The sequence below is a fragment of the Neopsephotus bourkii genome, unplaced genomic scaffold (genome assembly GCF_033783945.1).
Source record: "Neopsephotus bourkii isolate Nb327-2 ecotype Australia unplaced genomic scaffold, CSIRO-AGI_Nbou_v1 NB_272, whole genome shotgun sequence".
NCBI lineage: Eukaryota > Metazoa > Chordata > Aves > Psittaciformes > Psittacidae > Neopsephotus > Neopsephotus bourkii.
The window spans coordinates 10,127,290-10,150,990 of record NW_026900781.1 but is presented as its reverse complement, the minus strand read 5'-3'; the positions used below and the strand labels follow the sequence as shown (position 1 = coordinate 10,150,990).

General features: G+C 40.4%; 1 long non-coding RNA gene across 1 annotated transcript in view; it reads right to left on the bottom strand.

Annotated features, from left to right (window-relative positions):
• LOC133208581 (uncharacterized) overlaps positions 1–23,701 on the bottom strand; it is a 61,457-nt gene that overhangs the window by 12,345 nt on the left and 25,411 nt on the right. The window contains exon 4 of the long non-coding RNA XR_009724440.1: positions 21,546–21,624. This is a non-coding gene — a long non-coding RNA (uncharacterized LOC133208581). The remainder of the gene's footprint in view (positions 1–21,545; positions 21,625–23,701) is intronic.

Below are 23,701 nucleotides of genomic sequence, written 5' to 3'. Positions count from 1 at the left end.
TTGGACACAGAAGGCACAGGATGAGCAGCATCCTGCATCTGAGACCTGTCCTGATCTTCCTGAGACATCAAGGTACAGCAAAGCAGTGGTATCTGCATGGAAGATCCTCACACAAAAGGATCCTCATGACAAAACCAGTAGGAGATAAAAACAGGAAGAGAAGCAGAGTCCTGTGGCTCCTCTTCCAACAGAGTCTGTTTCAGAAACACAGGAAGAAGCCCAGCCTGAGGTATAGCTAGGAAGGTCATGGGCAAATATTTGCCAGTTTCTGACATCTGCTCACATGGAGGGCAACCTCTGAAAACTACAGAGCTGTTCTTCATGATGAAACCCCCCACAAAAGCTCTCAAGGCTTACATTTTGTCTCAAGGCCTAGATTTCATTCAAGGAAAAACAAAACAAAACAAAACACAAAACCAACCAAACAACCAAAAGAAACCACCACGAAACTTTTTAAACAACTTTTCAAAGTCAAAAATTCCAAATATTTCATGAAACAAAATCCCCTAAAAATATTTCATTTGAATGTGGTTTTTTTCTTTTGGAAAGCCCAAAAGGACTGTTTGGATAAAGTCATTATGGTTTTGACTTTTACATAAATGAATGGAATGTATCTGAAATGAAAATGTCAATAGAGCCAATGCATGTTTCTGTAAAACATTTCAATTTGTCACATGTATACTGCAACAGAAAGTTTTCCATCAGGGAGATATACAAGTGGGCATCAGAAAAAGGGATTTTCTCTAACACAATTCAGACTATTATTTAATGAAAAAAAAAGTATTATGAACTTAGAAATAGCAGTCAGGCACACACTTTTCACCAAAAGACAGCAAAAACTAGGTCATATGCTCTTACCTGTGTCTCCTCCTCCATGTTCTTTGAGGTGACAAGGAGGTGCAGGAAGGTTACAGCTTTCCTGATAGGCTGGCCTCAATCCTGAATCCACATAATTTACGAGAGCCGAGTCTTACAGGCTAAAAAAGGATGTACAGCAAATAAAGGCTGGACACCTCATCTTACCCTCCCCAGGGGCTTTCATTCCAAGTCACAATATCAATATTAAGTTGTGAGAGACAAATTCAGAACGGTTTTAAAGACTTCTAGACAGAAAGGTTGTGGAGGAAATTGTCAACCCTGGAAAAGATGCAGCCTGTATGAAATTAAACAAAAATGAAAAAGAGAGAACTCAATGTATTGCTCTGAGCTTTGCCAGAACAAATTCACACCAACCACAACCAATATATTGATAAAAAACCCCAGAAAGATAATCAAGTCATCTCACTAAAGAAGAAAGTAACTCAGTGAGATTTAGAGCAGCATTTGCCCCAAACGTATTTTCTTAAAATATTTCCCCGCAGATAAAAGGAATTCACTTCATAGAGATTTACTTACATTTCTTGGGCAAATGTTTGTAAACCAGAGAGGAAAATAGCCAGTAACAGTGCCTTGCAGAATTGAACTCTTCAGTTGTATATTGCATTACCCTTGCTACCATGTGAAAATGATGTCCATATACTTAGCTGGAATCACAACACAATAAATTGCAGGGTTTTAAGACCTGAATCAATCCTGTGGCTTCCCCTCTCCTCTGTCTAGTCAACCATCTCTCTGTGATTTATAGGATAACACATCACAATTCCATAGGTAAATCCAAGTAATAGCAGGAGTTCAGGGCACCTTGAGCAGAGCACCCAAAGAAAGGCAGTCACCTTCCTATCTCAGTGAATGCTGCCTATTCCATAAGTCTGCAAGACCTTGCTGCACACATGACAAAAAAAAACAGCTGTCATATCCCCTAACTGGAGCCACCAAGGAAAAACTACAGAGAAACCAAGAGCTCCAGGGCCACAGACAGACATTCTTCAGTTGCTTCTGACACAGCCAGCCCTTCAGTAGAACTGTAATGCCCAGAAGAGACCTCAAATATGGCACCAAAAAGAGAACTGAAATGTTGCCCAAGGAAGGTTATTCAGTGATCTGCAAGGTCAGGAAAATCAGCAGTAGCAAATGGTAGCAAATGGGAGAAGTCTGTAAGATCAGGTTCCCCATAGCTGTGCATGTCTCCCTGGCTTATGGTCAAATGAAATTTTCTAAGTGGAAATTCCATCAGAATCCTTCTGCTTTTTCCTTGTTTCTAACTGCAAGGTATATTGCTCAAGGGATCAATAAATCCAGCAGATCCACTGTAAACCTAGTTAGCACAGCAGCAACCATTATGAATAAGATGAAATTTTATTGGAAATTCCTACCACATTTCTGAAATCTGTGGATTAAACTACAGGCATCTATTTACAATGTTCAGATTTGCATTCAAATGATCCAACTTCACCACTGTGAATTTTTTGCTTGTATCTTCAGATTTGGACTGGAGTTCACAGAGTTCACCTTCATTGAAGCCAGGTAGCCAGCCTGCCAGAGCCAGAAATCAGAACAGGCTTCAATGATGACACAATGCAACTGAATCTTGACCTCAGGGCAACAAAATTTTCTGGTATAGCTACAGATTTGTGGAAAGAGCAATTACACAAGAGTTCTCAGAACTCATGGACGGTTAAAGGGAAAACACAGAGGTATCTTCCAGTAGTGCACCAACACTCTACCCTTACTGGGATGCGAAACAAGACCTTTGACATCAGCTGATATCCTCTTATGCAGCTGGACTAAGACTTCTTAATTTCGTCATCATTCATTGAGTGCTTTGCCCTTTAGGATGTGCGGGAAAGAGACAGTGGATAGGTGTGAGAGTGCATGTGTGATGAAAGTGGGGATCATTTCCAAGAAAGAGAGAGATGTTTGATGGGTTTGTTTTTTTAAAACCCTCAAGTAATATTTCCTCTTCCAATAGTTACAGTTTTCTCTGTTTGTTTTGATCATATCAGCAGAGTAATGAAATATCACCACTTTGGCATTGAAATGCTCTTCAGAACGGAGAGGTGATGGTGAGCATGTTGCCCATGATTTCAGTTCACCCCTTCAAATGCTTCTTATTCCAAGCTCTATTATCCATTTAGTTTTCAGTATTTCTGCTTCCTGCATCGCCTCCTATGTCTGCAAAAATGAGTATCCTCAGCTGTGTCTGAGACATGTCAAGAAAGCTATGTGTAAAGCACAGGAGGTTTGCTCAGGTTTTGGGGTGTCTAAATATTGACTAAGAATAACAGCAAACTTGGAAGTCACCTTCAAGTAACCAAGCAGCTCAGACTCATAATTTTATCAGTCTCTGTCATGGCACTCCACCACTGACAGGATGAAGAGTCCAACAGTCTTCAGATGCTGCTTGTACAGAAGATGTTTCATAACTTTGAAGAGCTTGGTTTTCATGCTTCATACGAAATGTCTCCATACTTTTCCTATTCCTCCCCAAAGACTCCTTCTGTGAGCCCTACAAGCTACTACATGAGTATTTCTCTCACCAGTCTAATGTTTCTCTAGGGCAGTTTCCCAGAGTCCTACATCAGTGGTGTCTAGCAAGCTCTAACAGCTACCATTCAGGCAAGGATACATTTGAAGACTGTATCCCTTCAATATTATCCTTTTTATTTTATTATCCTTCAATATTATCCCTTCAATATCCCTGCTATTTCAGAGCAGGCAGAGACAGCGTTATATCATAGATCCCCCACATGCAATGAGGTAGATTAACTGACCTGAACTACCCTTTTTCTTGGCTTCCAGTCAAACTCCAGCTCTGCTCATTTCAGCAATCTTTTGAGCTGCAACTACCTCAAAGGACGTGTTGCTGGCAGCAAACTCCTCTCCAGATTACACCTGAAGTGTGGTTCTCCATTTCCCATCAGTGTCTAAGAAGATCCTTTGAACCACTCATTCTCCTCTGGAGAGTTTCAGGCACTCCTGTGATTTTCCAGCCACTGTATGCTCTGAACAGAGAAATTTCAAAAGACACATAGAAATAAGGAAGTGCTGATTTACAGGTACTCTAAAGCAGGACAAATAGGAGTATTTCTTTAGCCCACTACTGAAGCACCTCTCTCTTGCTTCAGGATGAACATGCCATTTAATATCCCACATTTTGAGTCCATGAGTGTGTCAGAAATTCCTTCCTGATCTTCAGGGCTATGGCTATCTGCTTGCTGCCCTGTTACAAGCCACACATTATTCTCTGATGTCATTAGTCTGCGGAAGGTCCTTTTCACACCCCTGATTCCTGTGAGATCAAGTCCCAATCCACACTGTGTCTGTACACTCTCATCCTGAAAAAAAGTGCACTGAAGAAGTGAATACACAGTTTGGGTTTCAAAGGGCCTAATTTAGGACAGTCCATTACCATACATGCAATGTTACTGATATCTTGGTATAACTTGAAAGTAAATGTATGTAGAATGAATAAAAACACACTAAAAAAAAAAAAAAAGATGTCATATCTAAATACCTTCATATCCTTTACTAAAAATCCAAGCAATTTTTGTTTTTCCAAGAAATACATAATATTTAGCTTTTCTTTTGAAGTTCAAACAAATGCATGAGAAATAACAAAATTCCCTATGGAATTAATATTTCAGTTCCTAAGAAACCCAGGTTATAAATTTTGTATCTCTGTTTTGCTCTGTTTTCTAATAAGACCAGGTACTATTTAGGTAAGATACTGGATAATAAATATCTTTTGCAAAATAGATTATAAATATGAGTAGTTGAGCAATTGATAATGATTGTGAGGCCTTTTGAAGGTAACTGTATTTTATACAGCAATCTCTAAGCAAAGTAACAGTAAAAACCCAAAGATAGCAAACATTTTTATCCCTTCAACTGTTCAATTTTCCAGAAATATTGCCAAATTAGCATTACCCGGTTCTTCAGAATTAGTATAAACAAGCTTTCGCAATAACTTCTAAAATATAAAAAAAAAATCCTTTCACTTTCTCACAAACAGAACTCAAATTAATGAAGTGAAATTCCCCTTTTTATCAGTTCTTATTTAGAAATCCTTTCAAATAGGCATCGTTCCTTCAAATTAAGCTTATTTTTCCATTTCTTGTTTTCCTATGTATGTATGCATGTATGTATGAAGAGGATTGAGCAGAGAAAAGTCAAGGGAAAATGTCATTTAAAATAATCTTTCAAATTCAAATTTTTTTTAAGAAAGTCTTTTTTTTTTTACCTATTCTGAATACAAATACATGATGATATACCAAAGAAAACATTTCAAAATAACCTCCTTTTCTTTTTAATTAAAAAAATATATAGTCCAGCACACTGCATGAAATATTTTCACTTCACCCTGTCACATGCTTTTTCAAATTCTTTGTAAGATTCCTTATGCTGGCCATCACTCTAAATGGCTCCTTATTGTAAGGAAGGTTATGTCAAATTAAAGTTTGACCCTGTAATAGCAAGAATATTAAGGCCTATGGCACACACACTGCTCAGTTTCAACTAAACATCAGAGAGCAAAGGGCTCTGATGTGTGGCGCATCAGAACTGAGTATGGATTCACAAGAAGGAAAGCAGTGACATGCTATATTAAGGAAGGCACTTTCAGGAAAATACATGGAATCTGCCTAAAATGAGAATCTAAATTAAAGAAACAGAGTCACCAAGAAAGCTACCTGGTCAGAAGCCAGGGTACAGGTGGTATGAGAGGTTAGGATATGAGAAGGTATGGAGACTTTCTGCCTATGCTAGTACCAGTAACACCTAGTCCCACATGTAACCTAGCTGAGCTCAACCTTTTAGACAAGGGCTACATTTGCTCTTGGAAGTACAATGGCTTCTGAAAAAAAGCCTAATATGCCTTTTGAATTGCATGGTGCTAGTTAGAGTTGTGGAAAGCCTATTATGGCTACAGCTGTGGTTAATGTTGTACAGTCAACACTCAAAACAGATGTGTGCAAAGGTACCTGTGCTCTGGAGAGGCATAGCAGCACCAGTAATACATTTATTGAGTCAGTAGTGGGGTGCTGCCTCAGAGGACTTGACAAATGGTGCTTCAAAATTATTATTTAAGACACAAGTGTTTCCACAGAATTCCAAAAACCCCGGCCACCTCTGTTCACCACCCATTTGCTTTCTTACAGCTCTTAGAGCTAAATAACTTTTCTACCTGAGATTTTATAAAAATGACTATTGCTCAGAAGAGATGGTACAGGTCTGGTGTTTTTTTTCTTTCAACAAACAATCGCAGTAATTTTTCTCCAGCTGTGCAGCACTGTGATATTAAGCAACGCGTTCTTGCACGGTGTGATGGTTGCATTTTTTGCCTAATCTTTGAAGCCTGTTATTTTCTTCACTGAAGTGCCAAGAGACACAAGTCTTTAGAGACAACTGTTTCCATTAGCACAATATCATCTGTTCAGCCAAAGAGCTCCCCCTACAAGGCTGGACTTAACAAGCACCATTTGTATGAATCACCTGGAGGCTCTTAGTAACAAACCATATTAATAAATTCACCCCTTGACTACCGGCTTAATACGTATTTACATGAGATATGAGAAAGAGAATGCCAACCTGACCTATTACATAAACATATTTTCCTCACGTGGACCTCCAAGTGGGATTGTTACTGCCATTACAGCCAGCACTATTCAAAAGAGGTGTTTGAAAGAAGCATTTCAGTAGTCAGCATTGGGACTTTGGGCTATTATCTTATTATCAGACTAAGAACTGACCTAATGGTGCTTCCCTAGCTAGTTACAACTTTTTGGAAAAGCAAGAAATACTCTTTTTAGACTTCATACAAGAAGAAAAAATTGAACAGGATATGCTGAGGCATCTCAGATGTGAAATTGATAAATGGCAATAAATGTGTTTCTAAATTTGTCTCCTCAGAGAAAATGTCTCTACTTTAAATTTGCTTCTCTCAAAATGATTTATACCCTTCATCTTCAATGATGCCAAGATCTTTAAAAGATCTGAGACTTGAATTAGAAACTAGGCACCATTGGATAGTGGCTATTAGATAGAGCAATGCTGCATGATAACTGTTTGGAGATATATTCAGACCTTTCATGGTTTGTATTACTTAGAGATATGCTGCCATGGTGGAACAAGAGTTTGAGAAGGATAGTAATTGTTATTTGCCTTCACAGGTCAGTAAATGCTGGGATTGCAAAAGTCTGCTTTCGAACATGTACAGGGCATTTGCCTCTAACTTGTTCCAGAAGCACTGCAATCCATCTTCACATCTCTCATCCCCTGGAACTAACTTGCATTCCAGTTATGGCCAGAACTCTTTACGCAAGCTATTCATATGAGATGACCAAAAAGTTCTCCAGAGCAAACTCTGTTATTAGAACATACTAAATTGGTCATCAGAATCTCTTTCAGGGAAATGACAGTTCTGACAAAATCATAATCAAGGTTTCTCTGAGATTTCTTGACTCTAGAGCAGCAGTTATTTCCTGATTTTCAGAGAACTCATCCAAGACATGAGAGCACCAGAACAGGAATTTTACCATGAATATCCACCACAAGTACTGTAGTCCAACAAGCCACTCTTTATCTGAGGAAAAGCATAAGGGATGTTGGTTTCTCCTTTGCACCTGTAAGAAATATCACCATTGTAAGGGAACTGAAGGCACTGAAATGAAAAACACTTTTTTTTTTTTTTGTCTATCAATAACATTTAAATATCCAGATTAAGAAAATATACAGGTATAACTCAAAGATATAAAAGAAATTCAGATCACCAGCTCCTAGTAATTAGACACCTTGAGAATGATACCTGGGCTTGAGAGTGGTGTGCCCTAAAGTAGATATGGATACAAAGAAAATCATGATATAGTGAAGGACAGAAATCCCTCTTTTCCTCACGTTTGTCAGTTCGGCTTCATTTTCATAGGCTCTTCTTAAGGCTTTAAGTCATTGGCTTGGCTGAACTTCGTTCTGATTTGTGAAGGACTAAGAGAGACAAACTGATGTAAAAATCTGGTGGACCATAGGTATAACAAAAAACACCTAACCTTTTTCCATTTTGCTCATTTCCACCTTCTGTAACTCTGCCTTCTCCATGATTTACTAACTTTAAAAACTTGATGCATTTTCAAAGTTTCCTAGATACAGTTTTCTTTTCCTTTTTCTGTGATGTATTTATCTCAACTAATAGTGCCAAAAGACACCAGCAGAGGGATAGCAACATGGAGAAGCAAGCCATAAAACTGAGTCAAAACAGCAGGTACTAAGATCATTCTCCTCCAGTAAAGAGGATTAGCAAGAAATTCCCACAGCTAAAGGCATTTCCTGGTCCTCCATCCACTTTTGGAAAGTATTATCAAGAGATACTATAATTCAGCCCTGAATATATTGACTCCACCAACTAGGAATCATCCCATTATTACAGTGCTAATAGCATCCTTCATTATGACAGCTATAACATAATTTGCTTTCACTCTATTTCAGCATTATGCTGAAAGTGGGCTGGATAACCAAAATGGGAATTTGAGCAGGACTTGAGGCTTACCATAAGAGTAAGAGTTAGAAGACAGAATGTTTCATAGAGGAAAATCTTTCTTTTTGTATGTCTAGCATATCAACAAATACTTCAGCAAAGGCTACAGATTCACATTAAGACAAACGCGATGTTTGTTTAGAAAGACAGGCAGTACATAGTTTTTAAAAATTCACCCTTTTTCTCATAGAAATAGTGTAAAGTGCTTCTGAGAAACTGCAAAAAAAGCCCAGCACAGCAGATTAAGAGGAAAGCTGTGCAGAGGCAGGGTGTTGTACCACCCAGGGAGATCTTGGGTACACATCAAATGAGCCCGACCTTCAGTGTGTGGGTGTGCTGAGATCTGAAGAGGTTTCCAGGGGAGGAGAAAGAGGAGTCTTCATTTTAAGCTAAGTGACACATTCCATGTATGTTTAGCAAGGTAAATTCCCAGATTTCAGGCAGCCTGCCCATGAAGCAGCTAAGGTATTTCAAAAGATATAATTCTCTCTCTCTGCATCCTGCATTTAAACTACAAGTAGCTGAGAGACTGACCTCCACTTTACTCATGGTCCTTGATACCAGCAGCATGCAGCACACAGCACAGCCAAAGACCAAAAGGTGAAAAGTAAGGTAATGAAGGAAACTGATCACTGATTGTCACAAGGTTGGAAGGGACCTCAAGGATCATTGGTTCAATCTTTCTTGGCAAAAGCACAGTGCAGACAAGATGACTCAGTACCCTGTGCAGCTGAATCTTAGAAGTGTCCAATATTGAGTAATCCACCACTTCCCTGGGGAGATTATTCCAATGGCTGATTGTTCTCATTGTCAAAAATTTTCTTCCTGTGTCCTATTGGAATCTCCCCAGGAGTAATGTATGTCTATTATGCCTCATCTTTTCCATGTGACTCCTTGTAAAAAGGGAGTCTCCATCTTCTTTGTAGCCACCTTTTAAAAACTTTAAATAAGTCTCCCTTGAGCCTTCTTTTCTCAAGGCGATACAAATCCAGATCTCTCAGACTCTCCTTACTCAACAGGCTTCCCTGTCATTTGATCATCTTTGTGGCACACCTCTGAACCCTCTCCAGCCTGTCTGCATCTTTTCACATAGCAGGAACAAAAACTGAACACAATATTCCTGACAAGCACTGAGCGGGATGATGACTTCTTTATCTCTGCTGTTGATGCCCCTGTTGATGCCACTCAGCATTCTGTTGGCTTTCTTTGCCACAGCTGCACACTGTTCACTCATATTGAGCTTGCTGGCCACCAGGACCGCTAGGTCCCTTTCCACAGAGCTGCTTTCCAGGCACTATTCATTTATTAGCCGCACATCTAAATTCAAGAGAAGCTTGACTTTTTGGCATGCAGTCAGAGCCATGCCCAGCCTCCTGCTTGCCTTGCTCCATGGTCTCCCAGAGATCCCCCATGTCCACCTCGTGCACAACATTTGGCCACAGTTCCTCTGCATGCATAAATGAACGCACAGGCTGAGAAACAAAGTGTGCGTGGAAATACTCACACCTGTGGCAACATATTGCTCTGCCAGCTGAGACAGAACACTGCAGTAAGGCTGTGAAAATCATTCTGTGAGCATCATCCCAGAGCACAGGGAAACCCAGCCCTGCCCTGCCAGGGAGATTAATGGTAAAGCACGGGTCTCAGGTTCCTCAGTTTTACACTCAAAGCTGGAACGGCTTTATAGCATTATGTCACAGTAAATAAAGATAGGAACATTATTGACCTCCAATCCGAGAGCTATGAAAATGCTTGTTAGAAGTCTTTTTTCCCTTGTTTCAGGACCATGTAAAAGTTAAGAAAGGTAAGTGCTTTCGAGTTCTCACTGACATACAAGTTGGGTTGTAACAAGCATACCCATCTATTAAAACTACCAACATTTTCTTCTTAAAACCAAACCATATAGCCATCATTTTGCCCTCAGAAGGTATCTAATTATGTAAGATTAGCCAAAAGAGACTTATGTTTCAGGTTGGCACAGAGCTGTACTTAGGTAACTTCAAAATAAAGCTGTTGTCCTAAGATGGTAGAGATTCTGGCTTTTTTTTCTCTAAGTACACATATGATCTTCTAAACAATGTTTTCTGGTTCTCATTCGTGATTAACCAATGCACCTGATCCAAAATATCAGTGAGAAAATGTCTGTGGCCAAACTATCTATCTGTCACCTTAATATCCTACTTGACAGACATGTCAGATCTGTTCAAAGTCAGACTCTCTGCAATAATATTTTTTAAACTCATTTTATCATACAGACTTGTGATAAACTTGTGATTACCCACCAGCCCTTCTCTTACCTGTGCAAGTACACACACAGCTTCTAGGTTTCCCTTTACCTCAAACTCAAAGACCTCAGGCAGCAGCTGATTTATTGTCAAGAAGTCGTAGTATTTCACAGGCAGTGCTCAGGTGGGAATCAAACCAGTAACAATGCTGAGCTACATCATTGTTCAGACCTCATCCCTTTCCCCATAGGGATGGTCTTGGAAATACAGAAGTAAAAGCGGGGAAGGTCCCATCCCTGCAGAGCTTCTCAAGAATATATGCAGTGCTCCACCAACTCCTCCATTTCTCTGAGGGTTGTTTCCCCCTAACCTAGCACTCTGGTACCTCTATTTCCACATGCATTTAGGTCCCTCTCCCCCCACCTCAAAGATAAGCACTGTGCTAGCAAAGGCTGGGTACTGTTTTCTGGAACGACTTGCCGAGGATGGGACAGCACCCAAGAATGTTGCCTCCTCCACCCTCTCCACTAGTCCACTAGTCCATGCCTGCAGTAACCAGGTAACCAAGCAACACTGTTGTGACACAGCTTTTGCAAGAATGTGTAGAAAAACTGCCACAGAGAAACTCCTGTACTTAAAGCATGTGAAAAAAATTGTACTTTTACCTGCCAACAGCACTATGCTAAAATATGAATTGAGACATCTTGATAAACACTGAATTGGTCTATTTGAACAGCTGTAAAAAAGAAAAGCTATTAAAAACCTTAGTCTAAATAAGTGTCAAGAGATGTAAAACATGGCAAAAACCATTTAAAATTCAACAATTAAAAATTACATTTGTTGTCTTGAGTCTTCATTGAACAATTACTTGGAAGCTTCCAAAAGTTTAGACTGTAATATGAATTTAAGAACCACTTAATGACTTGGCTCCAGCTGGATGTATTGTCATTATGTAAATTTGTCTTCATCTGTCTTGAGTAAGTAACAATTATTACTATTTACTACTGTTAGGTGGAACAACTCCTAGAAGGTTCCCCAGTAAAACAGACATGCCAGCTGAACATACTGTCCTCCCCTCACATTGAAATTGAACACAGGCTGTTCAGACAGGGTCCTTCTCTAATGTCCACAAAATGTTCAGCCTGATACTTTGATTATCTAGAAAAAATCCCCCCCCCAAAAAAAAACCCTCACACCCAAAACAATGGCCCCAGTTGAAGCAAAAGAAACTTCTCCAAACCTGACATCACTGTCAGTAAAGACAATAAAGCAGACAGATATTTTAAATGCTAAGAAAGACTTAATCCTCATAAATCTAGTTAAAAACCAAGATTTACCTGGAAGTGGATAAATCCCTAGGAAAAATGAAGATTTCAGTCCAGACCTTATGTCTTGTTGCTGTCACACAGGATAAGCCACAGACCATGAAGGACAGCTCACCTGCATAGACAAGCACTCCTGGCAGCTCTCTATCCAGGAGGAGATGTGCTACAGCTTCCACAACATTGTTATTCGACACAACAATATTACTCAAAATGAGGTTAAGCATGGGTAATACACTACAGGATGAAGGTCCTGTGTTAAACTGCCCAACGATGGAAACACCTCCTGCTGCGTTTGCAGAGTGCCATGTAATTTAAAGTCACTGTCGTGAGTTCTTTGTGAGAATATTAATATCCCCTTTTCTCAGTAAGAAACACTAGAATCATTACTACCATCTGAAACTGTAGATGACCGGCTGAAAAGAAAGGGGGTTCACTGCAAGGACGTTATTTCTTGGTTCAGAGCTGAGTGTAATAACCTTTTTCTTACGCATTTATTGAAATGGGCCATATTTGCACCAAACTCAACACTGTCCGAGTGCCTTATTCACATCTATTCATCAAAATCACGTTGCTTTCTTATTCATATTTGAAAGTGAAGAAATTTGATTTAAGAAAAATATTTTGTACATTTTTTACATATATTTGTATTAAAAAAACTAATGTCAAAGGATACAGATTTTTACTGGAAAAGTTTTCTTTGAAAACTTAAGATCTTTATCCAGAAACTGCTTTTCTAGCATAAAATAAAGTAAGAACAGAAATAGCTGTTTAGGTAAGGCATAGCTAAGCATGAATTGAACCCCAACATTATGGGTTTTTTCTTTGCTTTAGTAAGGTAACAGTTTCAGAATCTCATTTGTTTCTGGGAACCTCAATCAACTTCATCAGCCAATACAGGGGAGATTGTGTTTCTGTTCAGACATTTCTCTCAGTGAGCAGAATATTACTTAACACAATTCATACCATTTCTGCATGCTTGGCTAGTGTGATAATGGATACAAATTTGAGAGTGTTATCAGCAACAATGTTCTGCTCTTCTGCAGTGTCACTGGCCCCAGGTGATTTAATTTGGCCACAAGCTCTTGCTAAATGAAGGAGTAAATTTTTTCTTTAGCTTTTTAATTCCAGCTATAACCATGTGGTCACAAAATGGGAGAGCTAATCAGCCATGCAGAGCAGCAGACCTCCGCTCTGAGGAAACTTTGCTATGTTGGTAACTCAACCACCAACTATACCATCAACTACATTAACTTGAAATGTGGGGACCATCCCGGTCCTGGCATAGAGCTGTTCACATTAATGTGTTAATTTTTGTACTCTATCAGCAAACTGGCCCCAAAACTGCTGGTGTCTCACTTAACAAGACACTAACAACTAATCAGAGAATGCTGACAACAAACTAATCCAATGTGGGTACAGGTATTCCTAGGAAAAGATAGAAGTACAGAAGTGAGCCTGGAGTCTCGCTTGACCAAAGCCATGACCTGAGGAAGGAACTGGTGGAAATAGATGGTTGAGCAAAGTTCAGCGAATAGCCAAGTCTGTACATGACCAAAGACGGTTTGGACAGTATCATTCAATGTGTCTTATGCAAATTGTAATGGTCAATACAGTCTTGCACAAAGATACTGGAATTCTCCAGAGTTGCAATAAGCCACAGCTGACAACAAAAGACATCTTCTGGGCAACTAAAATCTTTACTAGAAGAATGGGCCACTTTGAGTGGCTGACAGCAGCTTTGCAAGACAGACACAAGCCACGATGTTAACTGCAAAATGCAGAAGAGCACTTGTACACAGACTATCATAGACTCAAACTTTTCACTGTCCATGCCCCATGCTGGCTGGATTTGGAGCAGTAGCGAATATACATAGCTTTCAGAGTGTGTGTAGAGAAGGTGTGGCTGTCTGCCCATATTTATTTATGCAATAGAAGCAATGACTTTTGCTCCAACCATTCCAAACCATTTGGAATTCTTGAAAGAAGTCTGAAATCCTCAAATTCTGGGGATTAAAAAGAAGACAGAACTGAAGAACCTGAATGTAGGGTTACATTATTCAAGGGTTACATTATTCAAGGGTTACATCTAAGCATTAGTCTAAAAAGCTCATGGCCCAGGAGTGGGTGGTGGTGGTGTATGTTTAATTTTTTTTCTCTCTGAGATAAATGACGGAGTAGAAATGCCCAGTGACTTGCAGAAAATTTGTCTATTTCAGTGCTTAAATAAAGATGCCCACGACTTCCAGTGGATGAGGACAGAATGAGCATGACATAAGAAAGCACCAGAGAATTTTTATCTGAAGTTGTTGTTGTTGTGTTGAGGAGTCCTTTCTTGTTCCCACATGGCATAAGGTACTGATCATCAAATATGTTTTAAAGGACTAAAATTCTGAAGAGCTTTACAGCTAAAGTTTATCAACCTTAATGTTCCTCTTTAAAATGCCCCTGCAGTGCAATTTACCATTTGTAAATACAGAATTTTTGTGTGACATGCATTTCCCTCTTCACTTCTATGTCAGTTCTGCTGCATTTTACAATGAAACAATTTTAGATAACCAACAGCATGGCCATGCCAGTGTGGCTGACAAAATACAACCTAGAAATATACATTTTGTTATAGTCAGAAATATTCTTATGCTCTTTAAAGACCATTCTGATAGCAAAAGAGAATTCCTACTTTGCTACCTAACAATTCAGCTTATTTATGTACAGAAGAGCAAGGATGGGTTGCAGTCAGCCAAGCAGGAGAGAGCGAAACATATCTGAAATAAATGCTTCAGGAAAAAGAAGCCTTCCCTGGTAATCACATTAACCTGAACTGCCAAATGAACATTTTGCCTAAGCATCCAGCTGTGGAATTTGAGTTGTTGCCCACCACTTCCAGAACCTGTATTCAAGGTTATGTATTCAAAATCAGATATCTAACTCCACATTCGGGCTCACAAATAACTAGGATGAATGACAGAACTTGACCCTGCCACATTAACAATAGAGCCCACAGGGTTAGATACAATTCAAGCTATAATTATACAGTCTCAGATGAAATATTCAAAAGTGAATTGAAGTACTTAATGCCCGTCTTCATTTTCTGTAAGCGTGGAGCACTCGCCTTAAGTAAAGCAGGCTTCTCTAAGAGCATAAGTTGAGCAATTGATATCACAGATGGTTTTTAACATGTTGGTCCATAGCCTAAAAAATGCAGTTTATATTTTTAAAACAAGGACATATCTAATGAACTAATTTAAATATTAGGCAGCATGGCAAATATGAGGTGGAAGTCATAGAAGAAAACGTGATAGGATACAGACATAGAAGCCCACGGTGGGAAGGTACTGCAAGCCAACTCATAAATTTTGGGCCAAAATGTAGTATTGCCTAAAAACTGAGTTTTCATTTAACCCATTGTAAAGATCCACAAAACTACAAACTTCACAGCTAGATCTAAACCTGGGAGCAGGGCTAAACTTCCATTAAATTTAGACGATACCAGAATTTAGTTTTCAGTTCAGGCCTCTCATGGACACATACATGTACAGTAAATATATGCACACTGGTACATACTCACTACCCACAACTTTAGCTGTATCTTAAAGAAGCAGAATGCTTTTAAAAATACATTAAGCTTGACAGCTAGGAGGAAGAAAAAAAGGCTGATGTAATATTTCCGAGTACAGAAGGTTTTATTTCAACTTCAGACATATCGAACTTCTGCCATGGGAGATCAAGACTGTCATTGCCAAGGAAGGGAAAAGCTTGTAAAGAAAAGCAGAGTGGTTTTGAGATATTGCTAGATTATTAAAACATCTATAGTTGACCCACATTCAATGCTCAAAATCTAGAAATATGAGCTGTGTTGCAAGAACAGTATATTTGTCTTAAAAAGGGCACGGTGTTACCTCTCTTCTTGGGCTGGTAAGTAAGCTGCACTGTTTCAGTATGAAAATACTTTGGGGGCCGGTGGAGAAATAGCTCCTGCAAAACTGAGGGTTTTGTCATGTTGTCACTTATGAAATCAGAATCTTGCCCTCCCACCCACTGTGAACTATTCCAGGCACATCACTCCTCATGCTTCCATGGAGTTCTACCCTCGAGGTAGCAGTGGTATTTCACTCTACTGCAGGACAATGCAGCCAGGTTTTGCTGCAGCACGTTAAGGTCTATCTCCAGAAATGTGCTGTGGCAAGACATCACAAGAGAATCTCTCATTCCGTGAGGCAAGTACGAAAAGGTCTTAATCTCAGGAGTTAGGCCTACTAGTGCCTAACACTGGCAAACAGATTATTGCTTTATTGCCCTGCACAGTAGACAATGTGTTCAGTAGATTTGTCCCATCCTTCAGCCACTTGTCACAAAGGCTGAGCACAAGCTAGTATCATTCAAATCTTCTGATGTTCAGGCTGGAGATAAGAGGATTGGAAGTATGGCAGATCAAATTCAGGTAGACTGACAGAGCCTGAAAATGCATGCACACAGCCTTTTACCTTAGGTGCACTCATTTCCAAAGTAAAATTATCAATCCCACAGACACCAAACTCAAAACATGCTTTGAAAAAATTCTAAATAGCAACATTACATCACTGCAGCTATTCCTGGGCTGAGAGATGCAAAAAAAGAACAGAGTCAGAAATATCACTATCAAACCTATTCTTTAAAACACCCTTTTCTTACCTCACCAAGCTGTGCCACTTGGGATTAGCAAAAACAATGAGGTTGACAGGATCAGGACACTCCCTTGGAACATGACTCTCTTGTCTGAGAGAACACCGTACCGTCTTCATTCTCTTTACTCTGCATAGAGTTTCTTGGCACGAGTCTTGGATAAAAGTCTCCTGCTTTTCACGTTAGTGTAGAACAGGAGTAAATTCACTGAAATGCAGGCATGCCATTTTCAGAACTTTAACCTGTGTAAGTCTCTCAACTGTGGCATGCCAATTTCACATGCTACCTCACCTGCACGTAGCCCACAGATGTTCTGAAGCCAACAGCTCATGTAAAACGAGGCAAGTGGGTTGCTCCTCAGCTCAGTAACTGGTTGTTCACCTTCAGACTGTACCAGTACCAAAGAAAACCACGGGAACATGATAAAGGTATCCCACTTGACTTCTCAGAAGGGTATCCAAAACTGCACAAGTGACCAAGTCCACTAATGGTCTCTTGGGATTTTTCATCAGACTTGGGGCAGGTGGCATGGCTAGTGACTGCAGCTCTTTTGGGATCAGCAACTTGCCACTGTGTGAAAACTCAATTCTTTTCAATCATGTAATCACACTCCAGCAAGGCCAGAAGAATCAGTGCTGACTGTTGGGTCAAAGACAAAGCCCAGAGAGACTTTGCTCATGTTCCACAGGCTCTGGGTGTGATATGAGGGAACAGAATACGGGGATGGAGCCAGTATTCCCACGGCTACTGATCCACCCCTCACTGACAGACAGGATGAAATTTGAATGGGTAAGGAAGACATACTTTTCCCAGAGAACCAAGCCCAATTAGAAAATTAGGTCTTACTTGCTTATGACTACTAAGGCAGACATTTTCCCTAGAAGCCACCTTCTGGTAGTGGGCAGACACCTTACTGCAGTCTTCTGTATGAGCTCATTTAAAACAGTACACGGGTCCCTTCCAGTATCAGTGTGATCTTTGATCTCCAAGTTTGCTATTTAACAGGTCTTCATAACATGGCTTTTCTCCATGTCTGTAATACATACATTCTAGTTCCACATTTCTGTTTTCTGTCAGTTGCCATCAAACAGCCCTTTCCCTACACCTCCAAAAAATAAAAATAACAAAGCCAACCCCGCTTTTTTTAAATGGCAATTTCATGCAAGGTTTCAACCCAAGGTTATTTTTTTCTGCCAGTTGTTTCTTTGAGAACAGATGGCATCTGCAACAGTTCAGGATATATCCTATTTTTAAGTATCATATCTTTTTACTCTTCTGCAGTGGACTTAGCAATCAGAGGAAAATACCCCAAGAGCTGGGCTTTTTACATGATGAACAAACCACGCTGTCTCATGACACTCAGGAAATTATCTCCCGTTGCAAATGCCCAGCAGCCAGGGTCTCTGTGTCCACCCTTCTGGTGTAACATTTCCTGCCAGCACTTGATAAGGAACAACCTGCTTCCGGCAGTGCCAACTCAGCAGAGCACTCAAACACTGACACAACAAAACTGGCAGTGAAAAAGTTCAAATTAAGGTTATGCACCATGGCCTGATCTCTAGTACATGGTGTCTCAGGGTTCCATTTTGCAACACAAAATTCAACAGGATGAGAATGTCCCATATGTTGTTTGATTTTCTTTTGGGGATTTTCTCTTGTACATATCATATTTTGACAAGGTAGCAGCTCCCCCAGAATAGGAGAAGCAATGAAAAATGGAGTCAGGAACTGCCATGCTATTTACGTTTGTTTCTTATACTGCAAATTCATAGGATAAAGTCAGACTTACTTTGCAAGTAACTAAAGCTCTGTCTGCCTCTATTTTGATCCATCTGCACAAAAGACCACTATTATAATGGAAAGCCAGCCAGAAAAATCTGATCTTGAGCTTTTAAATCCTGACAGAGAGATCAGGCCAAGTTTTGGACCACACTAACAAGATTAAATGTCTGCTGGGTCAAAGCTGGCTTCTACCCAGGAAAGCAGAGAGGGCTCACACAGATTTGCAAAAGCCCACATGGATGTATCTGAAGTTAGTATTTGGAAGTAGTCGTATGAACACGGAAAAAATGCTGTTATGAATGTTTAAAAAAGGAAAATGCACAGCCACAGTGACTCATTCACCAAGGAAACACAAAAGCTGACATCCGTAATCCTCTGTCAAAGGCACCTGCGTCACCTCTTCCACTAGTACCAGGAGCACCTCCACTTCGGTTCGTGCTCCTGACTGATTACCATTTTGTTTCTCTGTCAGGCTGAGGGCTGAAGCACTAACAGCTCAAAGGCAGCATTGTCTAAAGCAGCTCTGGCTGACTCCCTCACTACCAACCCCTCAAGGCTCAGCAAGCCCTGCAAGGATCCGTGCTGCAATGACTCGTGTCAGCAGTTTGAAGAAGTGGAAGTCAACTACATTGGGATGTATCTCCCTCAGAAAGAATGGAAATTCAAGGGAAAGGAAAAGGAAATCAGTCTGGGAACAGACTTAATGGATGAATCAAAGCATAAGGAAAGTGGAGAAGGGGATCTTTTCGCACATGCTTCACACCAAGTCAGTGGGCTAAGGAAGTCTGACTGTTTTCCACTAGTTCCACCATTAAGGTATTCATCAGGGATACTGAAGAGCAGGGTTCTCCTTCTTATTGAAATAGGAGCAGGATGTGACAATCTTTAGAGATTTTCCCACCTGCTAGACTATTTTGAAGTTCTGGCTTTTGAATTTCTGCTGGTTCCTCTTCTCCTAACATATTTAAACCAGGTGCCTGTTCTCTGCTAAGAGCCCTGGCTGGTACGATACCAAGTTATTCTCACTCTTTGGCCCCATGAATATATACAGTTTGCCAAAATGCCAAACTGATCTTCAGCTCCGTTTTTATCCTGTCTCACAGAAAAATCTCAGATTTTTAGATGCCTACAACATTTGGAAAAACAGAATGGAAACATTCCTGAGAAATTTACTGTTTGCTTGCTTCTGCACAGTTTCTTTAAATCAACATTTCTTATAACAGAGAATCTCAGAAGGAAACAAAATAATACCTATTCCTAGAAAACTGAAGCTGAAGCAAGAGAGTTTATTATTTTTGCCTACAATATTTATGAAGAAGCAGCCTTATTTTGCCAATCAACTTTCTATTGAAATAGGAGGATTTGATAATCTTTAGAGACTTTCCCACCCACTAGACTATTCTGAAGTTATGGCTTCTGAATCTCTCCTCATTCCTCTTCTCCTAAGATACTTAAAACAGGCATCTCTGTTCCCTGACAATATGCCTTATTTTTGCCAACCAACTTACACGGTCCATTCCGTTAATGCCGAAGTTTAATGCTTCTGTCATTAGACTGAGTCCCCAGGGTATGTCACAGTAAGCTTGAGTGAGCGCATATGAGATTTGCTAGTAGGATAAATGGCCTTTTGGTCTCACATACACTTACTTTCTTGCTATTTTGCTACAGCACTTGAAACAGCCAGTCTTGCCAGATACTGATCTTCATACTAGTTCTGTTTTGTAGCACATTGCTTTGAACTTGTGTGGCTACTTGTCAAGGAAGGTGCTCAAGTTCAGCAATAAAGTCAGTCTTAAGAAATCACATAACCACAGAGAGAAAAAAATAAATCAAAGACTCATTTTCAGGCAGCTTGCAGAGGTCAGTTCCCTCCTTTTCAGAAAGACCAGGCACATAGTCCATTTCCCTCAGTTCAAAGAAATAAAGTGTTGCAAATGCTAGCCTCTGGGAGATGCCTGTGCAAACCCTAATTCTTTCCCATGGATTGTATACTCCAGAATCCAATATCTAATTATTTTCCCACAGTTTCCAACCTCCTTCAATGTATAGCATGAATTCTTTAGATGCAAAGTGGGGCACGTTAAAGTGGTCTCTGTTCTGACAGGATTCACAGTCACAGAAGTTGGGAGATGTGTGATGCTTCCCTTTAATGATAAACCTGGAGATAAGGTGGCTGTACAAATGCAGTGTGTCAGAGACTGCCTTCCTGAATAGCCACAGAGGAGCTGAAGGCTTCCTAGAGTAGAGCAAGAGCCCCTCTTCTTGTCCTAAATCCCCTCCTGCAAGATCATTAGGAGTGTGTGGCAGAGCAGGAAGGAAAAAACACCTATGAGCCAAATCCTGTGGGTGGGAACCTCTGGGGCTGTGAAAGGAGCCCACAGGGAAGATATGGAAATTCTGTAGGTTTTGAAGAGAATCTTCCCTTGTTCAGGCCCAGAGGTCCTCACCTTCAAACTCAGCAGTGGAGGGAGGGCTGACAGTAAGAAGTGCCCATATTGTCAACATCAGAGGGACGGGCACAGCCAAAACACCTGACCGGGGGACAAGCTGTAATTCCATTAGCAGGTTTGACAGCCAGATTGAGCTGTCTCTCAAATTGCAAATTGCCTTAGAAGGGTGAGTTTGTAGTACCGGCAATTCTGTGTCACCCTAGAAAACAAGATTTTCACCCTTCTCTTGGGCATAGCTTTCTTGCATTACAGAGTTCCTTCCCAAGCCAGCATCCTAAATGTACCCATGTTTCATTTCCCAGGTGTCCATTTTGGGACATCTGGTACATGGATAACAAATTCCCACCTCCCACTGAAGGTCAGTGAAAGCTATGCTTTAAAGGCAAATAGAGGAACAAAATGTCAAGTACCCTGGTCTCCCCCACCCCCTGTATCCCAGATATAAAATCTAAAATGAGTGGGCATATCAGGCAGTAACAGCTTTAACATTTGCATCTCAGAGGCTCACATATGAGATGGAGCTAACACCACTTCACTTCAGTGGAGTGCTAGCTGAGGGGAGAAATCCACCCGTGTTCATGAACAGCTTAGAAACTATGATCAGAGCATTTGCAGTCCCTGAAGGAAGTTTGTATTCAGTGTGGGGTTCAGAGGATGGAGTAATATAAAGGAAAATAAAAGGAAATGAAAAAGCACCAACCATCTTGACTGAGGTGAGAAGTCCAAAGTGAGTGCGACCCCTACTTGAAGACTGTCTTAATGGAAACTCACACACACACCTGAGGAAAAGGATGGTGAGACAAATCAGGAGTTTGGATGGATGAATTTAAATAAGGTGTATCTAAACATTCAGCTTTTGGTTCACAAACAACACCACACACATACAGAGACACAACCCTATGTTGAAAGTTGGCCCAGACAACTCCTACTGCCAGCAGATAAAAATACATATTTATATGCTGCCAAATTTGCAGCCCAGGCTACTCTACCCTTAGCTTTTCTGCCCTGTGGACATAACTCATACCTGGTACACTTAAATGGCCCTAGGCAGCGAATGAAAAATACTGTTTTATTTACAATTCTGTAGCAAATGATTCACTGTAGATATACGTCAAGCTTTCATTAAATATTCACCATTCAGTTGTTTGCTCCTGCTGCCATAAGGCAATGCAGTGGCAGTACCACTGGCTACATAACAGTGACAATTGCCTTAGAATTACTGAGAGTACACTTCTCTGCAATAAGGGAGTAACTTGCAACTTATTTGCCAGGAATACGCAATTTGAAATTTGATTTTCATTTAAAGCAGCACTTTGACTTAAAGTTCACCACCAGGTACTGAAGCTTCTTTGATGCTACAGTCATCTAGGCCACTCCTGGGATTGGTCAAGTATCAATCTGCAGCAGTCCAAAGAGTTTTCAGGCAATGTGCACATCCATCAGAGAGATATGGGCTTTTTTAGAAAAGGCACTGCCTTTTTTGAGGAATCACTTTCAATCAGGTACTTCCTACCATAAAAAGGTTGCACATTTAAAGTAAGTATGAACCCAACCTGCATACCATAATCCCAAGATCAAATATGCTCCTGTTTATGTAAAAAAAATAATGTATGCAGCTAAAAACATATACTGCCTCACTCATTACTGCAGTACCAGTAAACAGCAGTTACACCTGAAGCCTCACCACAATCAACAAAGAGCTCCAGTGACCTGGATTTTTTTCTTCATAACCAAAATCCCTCATATGAGACTTAATACACTGAAGACAGCCAGGGAACAGTTTGTGCTAATGTTTTCCTTAGTAGCTGGGACAGGTTACAAGAAGGTATGTGTTCAGTAGCCACAGCTCAGCTGGCTGATGAGAGCTCACTCGATCAGCCACAATAAACTAGTAATTTGCAACTATGCAGAAATATCTCTAAATAAAGATGTGTAAGATTGCTGAAGAATACTCTTTCAGAACAGCAAAGGAGAAACTTTTACCTTTTATATCTGCCAGAAGAAATTCACTTATAACCCTGTATTTGCCAGTCTCTGGTACTCTGCCACCCCTTTCTGCCAGCAATACCACTATGGCAGTGTCAGATGACTGTTGTGACATTAATAAGTGGAATCTGGGTTAAAAATGGTCAACATATTCCCCCGTACAAATACTTCTTTAATTATGAGGAAAAAAGAGAGGAAGTGTTTAGAAAGATCACCTAAGCAAGCCTTGCCTGGGATGTTTGTTCCAAGCCAGTTACACTGCCCTGCACTGCTGCTTTCAGAAGTAATGACATCCATCCTACAGCCAATTGCAAAATTATTTCTGGCTTTCAAAGAAAATCTTTCCATTCTGTTCCTGAAACTATTCAATGCTCCTGGATCCACACCTGGTTCTAATACAACTGCCTGAAGACAATGTGTAGGCACTGGGTGAGGATTACCAGAAAATGTCACCTTTCCAGCTGGAACATCTGCCCACTTCTGTTTAGCTCTCTGCTTCAGAATGTGAGTACACTGCTGGGACTGTACTGTTTCACCAAGAGACTTACTGAAGAAAGAAGTCGTGAAATTAGACGGTGAAAGTCGAACACATCCTCTAGAAAGCCACCCCGACCTGATGCTTGGAGGGTTCTGTCTCCAGAAATCACAGGCAGGTTTTCATAAGGAAAGAAATTAGGAAGAAGCTCTTTACTGTGAGGGTGGTGAGGCACTGGCACAGGCTGCCCTAAGAAGTGGTAAATACTCCATTCCCGGCAGTGTTCAAGGCCAAGCTGGGTGGGGTTTTGATCAACCTGGTCTAGCGGAAGGTGTCCTTGGCGTTGGCAGGGGGTTGGAACTAGATGAGGTCTTAAAAGGTCCCTTTCAACCCAA